We start from the raw sequence: 7,609 nt of genomic DNA on the forward strand, positions 1-7,609 counted from the left end.
CACACACACAGACACACACACACACACACACACACACACCACACACACCCTCCTACAACTCACTAGTTCCTTCTTGGAAGGCACCCTAGAAAGATGCTCAGAGGAATGATAGCTAGCCAACACCTAATAAGGAATAGAAAACTTAGCTCCACAAAGGACCTTAAGATAAAACACTCTGAAGACCAGGTAAATCTTCAAAGGCCTTCATTCATTTCAAGCCACTCTTTAGACTGCCACACCTTATTATTCTCTGACTTAGAACGAGCAGCTCTCAAAGGTCTAGTAATAAAAGTGTATTGTTTTGAGCTCTGCATCTGATAGCAATGTGCTATGTGTGAATATGTAATGAATCCATTTCCCTTCATACCAATGTTTCTGTCACACATGAGGAAGGAGAATAAAAGTGCCACCTCAAAGAGAAAGATTGCCAATAGAGATGTGCGTAAAACATGCTCGGCCATGGAATTTCTCACCCCAGGAAGAGCTCTGATGTAAATTTTTTGTCTATTTTTCAGGTGAAGTTTGGTTTTTTTTATTTGTTTCTTCAATGTTGACGGATTGAAGTAAGGGCTTCACCCATGCTGGGCAAGTATTCTACTCTTGAGCTTTGCAATTTCTGATGATTCTGAATGTGTCCTGTGTATTTCAATACAAAGAATCCCTCCTTAATACATGGGAGAATAGGGTGGAACTAACTTACATGTAAACTTGTAGAGAGTTTTTTTTTTCTGTGTCCTGTGCTTTTGTGCACATGTGTATTTGTATACACACAGGTGTAGGGTTTTGTGTGTGTGTATGTGTAGGTCAGGGATTGATGTTGAGTATCTTCCTTTACTGATCTCTTCTCTTCTCTTCTCTTCTCTCCTCTTCTCTCCTCTTCTTTCTCCTCTCCTCTCCTCTCCTCTCCTCTCCTCTCCTCTCCTCTCCTCTCCTCTCCTCTCCATTGAACATACATTAAACCATTGCACATGCATGTAGTTTAGTTCTCCCCAGTAAAGAAATTCAGGCATTCACTGTAATGACAAGGCAGTCCTGGAACCTGACCAAAGTCGCTCCTGAGTGATTTAGCTGGAATAAGGGATAAACTGTGTGGCACACATTGCTTCTAGATTCCTACTCTCTCTCTCGACTTCCTGTGCAGTTGTTTTCCTTATTCTCTCATCTTTTGGTGTTCAGTAACCTAAGAGAATAGCCTCCGACCCTTCTACATGTGATGTTTTACTTTGTTTGCTTTACTTTCCAAGTTTCTCAGCTGTATCCTTACTATTTCATGTCAAGTTTTCTCGTTTAAACTTTCCTTAGCATTTCCACCTTTTTTATTAAAATTGAAAGAAATTGATGTTGAGTATTTATTGAATAATATATATGTAATATATGTACATATATATGCCTCCCCTATAATTAAATTTCTTCTCAATCATAATTTATAGAAGGTAAATAAATAATTTGATAAATAAAATGAATGTAAAATTTCAACCACAATTGAGGCTGCTCAGAATTGTAATGCTGGCAGGAAAAGGGCAAAAGAAGCTAAGAAAATAGGGTAAATCAATTAAAGGAGCAAAATTGGTATGCTACTACTTTAATACATTGATATTTAGTTATACAAAATACAAATATATTATCTTATTATTTATTCTTTTTTGAATGAAGGTAACCTTAAAACAACTATCAACTAATATTGTTCAAGGGTTTTAAAAAATGATTTTATTGCTGTTCATTATTTAAGCTGTATTTTCATCCAAAACAGATTGATTTTTTGTAATGATAAAGCATAATATGTAGTTAATATACATAGCTAAAATAAATACCACTTACTTAACAAAAAAATGTCTACAATTCACTTTTTTTTTTTTTAAATTTCAACATTCTCTTGTGGAGAAAGAATGCTATTTCTCTCTTTGCAAAAATGTATTCATCAATTCTCTGAGAACTTCATTCAATAGACTTTGGTCATATTTACCACCTCTCCCAATACCTTCCAGACTCTCTATCTCTCCAAATTCACTTATGACTTTGTTTTGTTTTGATTTGATTTGTATGCACCCTTGACTACAATTTGTGCTGTCTGTGTGCTCCTGACTGTGGAACCCTCCACTAGGATGTGGTTTGACCACCAGGGATGTGACTCTTAAAGAGAATGGACTCTGAGGCTTCCAGAACCATAACTGATCAATTTCAGTAATTAGGCCTCATGTTTTCCACAATTCTACTTTTCTGTTTAACATGTATGTGCTTCACGAAAAATTGGCTGCAGGTTGTATTTATTTTTAATCCCAGACCACAGAACACATTGACATGGTTTAAACCACATCTTCATAATAATTAAAGTATTTGAAAAACCATAAAATCTGTAACAAGCATGCTATTTTATTTGTTAAATCTGTATTTGTCTTTTGTTTTATCCTTTAGAAGGCCTGTATTGGAACTATGTATTTTTAGCTGTGTATTTTTGGTGTTTTACTGTTTTTAGTGGGTCAGTTAATCTTTAACATGGCTTTGCAGAAAGTTATGCAATTCCCAGAGATTTCATTCAGCTTGCTCTCATTTTGTTTTCTGGGATGTAACATCAGTTCTTCTGGGGTTCTGCTCATCCCCTCCACCCAAGCTCATACCATCATATTGTTGTTGGCACCCCTTGCACACGACTAAGCCTCACAGTTTACTGTGTCCAATGCTCAGGATTCTTCAATGTTACTCATCTGTCTGAGCATTTGACACTTTTCAGATTTGGGCACTGTACCATGCAGTGCAAATCTGTCTTCCCCTGTGTAATCTTCCCCTATGGAGCACACTCCATAATCTTCCCCTATGGAGCACACTCCATAATCTTCCCCTATGGAGCACACTCCATAATTTTGTATAAAGTTATGGATTTGTATAACTTAGGGTTCTTTAGAAAAGCAGAACTAGTAGAATACATATCTATAAATCTACGTCTTTAAGTAGGCTTGTGTGTAATGTATGTGAATATAGTACATAATAGCCAGCAAATGAAACAGAGATTGATCATAGACTGATCATGAGGCACTGGGTTATGGAGCTACAGAGTCTGAGAAACCACACTGTCTGCTATTTGCAATATTGGAAAGCAGAACATCTCATGGGATTAGAATTTGTCAAGACTTTGGGCCTGAGAATTAGGAAATATGTTGAAATAAATCGTAACTTGAGGCTTGGAGATGATGAAATACAGTTTCCAGCTCAAGCATTGCTGCAGATAAAACAAGAATGTGGAGGAATGTGTGAATCCCTCTCTCCTCCAATGTTTGTTCAACAGGTTAGATGACATTCCCACAAAACTGGGGATATTAATGTATTCTACTGACACCACAATTCAAACACTGATTTTATGAGGAAACACTTCCAAATGATACGTTCATAAATAATATCAAATCTGGACACCCATGCTTAGTTAAGCTGATGCATAAAATTATCCACAGGACCTGATTAATTAATAATAAAAAAGTAAAAACCAGTAGAAAGCAAAAATGGTCTTTCATTTAACACTTCAATGACGTGAATCTTCGAAAACAGAGACTACTCTGGGTTCCTAAGAGTTACAAGGCTGGAGGTAGCAGAGAGAGAGAGAGAGAGAGAGAGAGAGAGAGAGAGAGAGAGAGAGAGAGAGAGACAGAGACAGAGACAGAGACACAGAGACAGACAAAGACAAAGACAGACAGAGAGAGACAGAGAGACAGACACAGACAGAGAGACAGAGACAGACAGAGATTGGAATTTAAGTGGGTTTAAATAGAGACAGTTCCAAGCTCAATCCCTGAACTCTGAGTCCAGTAAGCCTTGGGAGGGATTCAAGAATCTTGACTCTGCAAGACTCCTAGAAATCAGGTTTGGCCCCACACTTTGAAAAGGGTTACAAGGCTGGAGGTAGTAGAGAGAGAGAGAGAGAGAGAGAGAGAGAGAGAGAGAGAGAGAGAGAGAGAGAGAGAGAGAGAGAGAGAGAGAGAGAGAGAGAGAGACAGAGACAGAGACAGAGATAGACAGAGACAGACAGAGAGAGACAGAGAGACAGAGACAGACACAGACAGAGAGACAGAGACAGACAGAGATTGGGATTTAACTGGGTTTAAATAGAGACAGTTCCAAACTCAACCCCCGAACTCTGAGTCCAGTAAGCCTTGGGAGGGATTCAAGAATCTTGACTCTGCAAGACTCCTAGAAATCAGGTTTGGCCCCACACTTTGAAAAGGGAGTATTAGAATGGATGTTAGAGTAAGGTCATACAGGTTCACTGTATCTGTGCTCATGGCATTAAAACCATAAAAAAAAGATAAATTTAGTGAATGTTACAGGGGGAAACTAATCACTGCACTTCTCATTTTTTCGGTAAAGTTCTTTAGAGGTGATGCAATTAAATAAACTACCGGAGTGGTTCAAGAAAAAAAATAGGAAAATTTCTATTGTGAAAAGTTTAAGGCAAGTAGCTATATTTGATTTAACACATGAAAATACAACAAACAAGCAAACAAATGAAAAACCAAAACCAAGCCTCAAAAGGAAATAGGCCTCTTAGTCAGGTAGACGAATTTAAGAAAATAAACATGACAGAGGCTGCTTTAAAATCTCTGTGGGTTATTTGTTCTGTTAACTCTTCTGAGTTCGGTAAAAAGTTTACAATTATATGACCTAACGTCATCCTATCTAGAAAGATATCTGAGCAAGGTCTTTGAGTATGGAACAGTGAGTCTCACCATTACCTTTCTATACACTCATTGGAAACTTTTCAAAATACTGGGAAGTGCTTACTAACCACTAGGTTTTAACTAGATTGGTTATAGATTATAGATTATAGATTGATACAAAGCTTTTCCAGTTGTGTTCGGGTATAGCTAAGGTTAAGAACTACTGCTCTGGCTGTGACACAGAACTAATCAATGATAGACACACATTGAGGTACTCCATCCTCAATTTACAGAACTCTATAGTTCTTCATTAGCATGAAACTCCCACTCATTGTTTTAGAGAAGGCATTTAGGTGTAAGTTGTGGTTTGTAACAGAAAATGAAGATTCATGTCGGTTTTTTTTTCTTCCTCATGTGTTCTTTACTTGGCTAGAGCCTGCGACTTGTAGTGAGGTTGGTTGGAAATCTATTACAAATGTCCCAATTGTAAAATTAAGTGAAAGTTACATGGTATGTAGGATAGTGAATACATAGACAGTCATATCATAATTCCCAGTATTCTAATATAGTGAATACATGAAGGGGATTACAGAAGACAGAAGAGGGTGTCTAATTTCCTAAAATTGGAGATACAAGTCATTGTAACTGGGCCACCCAAAGTCAATGCTGGGAACTGACCCCTTGTCTTCTACAAAAGCAATAAGTACTCTTAACCCCTGAGCTATCTCTCTATCCTTTACTTCTTTCAACAAAAATATCATGAATTGAATAATCACTTTGCTGAGCACTATGAGTAGAATGGTAAGCAAGATGGATGCTCAGTACCATGTTCAGATTCTACTTCAGGATACAACAAAAACTGTAAACAAAAAAAGCTAAATAATTTATTGACCCAATAATGACACCTATGCTTATGGTACATCCATGCAGAGTTAGTGTCTAGAGTAGAACAGGGAAAAGCCAGGGATCTAGCTGGTATTTTACATAACTATGAATATGGTTTCAGTTTAATACAATAGTGCTCAGCATATAAAGATGAAATAGAGCTGATCATCTTTGGATATTGGACACACTGTAGAGTGTATGTCAGGCCCTTCTTTGAGAGACATCCATAAAATTCACTCAGCACTTCAACTTTTCTCTGGTACTTAGTTTTGAATTCTAAACTTGGGCAACCAACTTTTTGTTTACTGGTTTTATGTCAACATGACACAAATTAAAGTCATCAGAGTAGGTAGATGGAAGTTCAATAAAGACAATGACTCTATAAGATACCACTTCCTGGTCCTTGAATAGCCCTACACTGGGGCATAGAGTCTTCACAAGACCAAAGGTCTCTCCTCCCACTGATGACCAACAAGGCTACATATGCAGCTGGAGCCATGAGTCCCACGATGTGTACTCTTTGGTTGGTGGTTTAGTCCCTGGGATATTTCCACTAAACCAGAACCCAGTGCCTGGTACTCTAGAACCTCAGACAGTTCCCAGAGGGTTGCCTTTATTCATTCCTTAACTGGGGGGTCTCATGTATGTTTTTGATTGCACTGTAGAATTGGTAAAATTTTACACACACACACACACACACACACACACACACACACACACACACGAATTTGAATAAGGTTATCTATCTCCTTAAGCAATCATCCATGAATAATGTATAAGACATCATTTGGAAAGGTAATCAAAAGGCTTCTCTATATACAGTAAAGGGTCAAGTTCATTCATCTAAGGCAAGCTGAACACACAGAATTGTCTTTAAATGTTAGATCTATGAAAAATTCATTGAGTCTATTTCACTTCAAGTGTGTTATGTTTGTGTTTGGCCAGTGTTTTTAGGGCTAGAAACTAAGAGGGACTACATCAGAAATCACCAATTTTCTCTGGGTACCTAGTATCATGTGTGTCAACTGTGACTAGACTTCTACAAGTCCAGTGCTTAGATTTGGACCATAAGTCCCCTCTTCATTCCATTTAAATTACTTTCAAGGTGTGGGGCAGTAGGCTGAACAGGCAACCTGGTCCAGGTCAAGCAAGAGATCTGGAACTCCAGAGACCAGATGGGTGGTAATTTCTACCTGCATGAGATAGAAGGTGTTCGACCACGCCTCCTGTGCCCCTGGCTCCTGTCGCAGTGACAGCCCCCCTCAGCCCCACCCCCCCTCCCGCAGGAGAGTTGTGTGATATTGGCATGCATTAGCAGCACCAAGCCTTCTTACATGCAAATAAGGATTCCCCAAGCTCTCAGCCCAAACCAATGAGAAGTACCTGCTGTCAAAATCTGAATCACCCCCAAAACTGTATATAAATCCTAGCCAGGGAATTAAAGGTGTGTGAGAACTACTCAGTCCTCTGAGCCTTTTCTAAGAGCTGTAACACTTGGGGAGAAGTCTGCTCTCCCCAAAACCCCCACCTGAACCTGTGCTACTCTCCTCACTGGCTAGTTGGCCTCTCTTCAGCCCAGCTCAACCAGACTCAGTGCAGGATAACTGAGTGACCTGGAAAACACAGCAGAGGCAGAGGTGAAGCCAACTGCAGCGGAAGCTACTTCTCCTCCCTGCCTGTGCTCGCTTCGCTGGAACTCTCTCACAGGGCTGGGCCAGAGATCTCTGTAAAAGCCTTTGCTACACAGGCCCACATTAAAGTTCCAGTTTGAAACATTCTGAGATGACATAGGTACCTGCTATGTACATGAAATATACACAAGGAACTCAGGGATACCTCAACAATAAAACCCTGCAAAGAAGGTTTCAAAATAGCTTATAGGTTTGATGCAAAACACATTGTAACCACTTTGGGAACAGCATTCCTATGTTGTATATCAATGTGTCTGAAGTGGAAAGAGAAAATATTCTAAGTGATTATCCTGAACTCTTTTAAGCTAAGAATTCTCCAAAGCAGTAATTGACATAAACAACTGCTTGAGATTTTACAATGTAAGCAGCTCATACTTCTTCACACTTCTG

Source organism: Mastomys coucha, unplaced genomic scaffold (assembly GCF_008632895.1).
Source record: "Mastomys coucha isolate ucsf_1 unplaced genomic scaffold, UCSF_Mcou_1 pScaffold8, whole genome shotgun sequence".
Classification (NCBI taxonomy): Eukaryota; Metazoa; Chordata; class Mammalia; order Rodentia; family Muridae; genus Mastomys; species Mastomys coucha.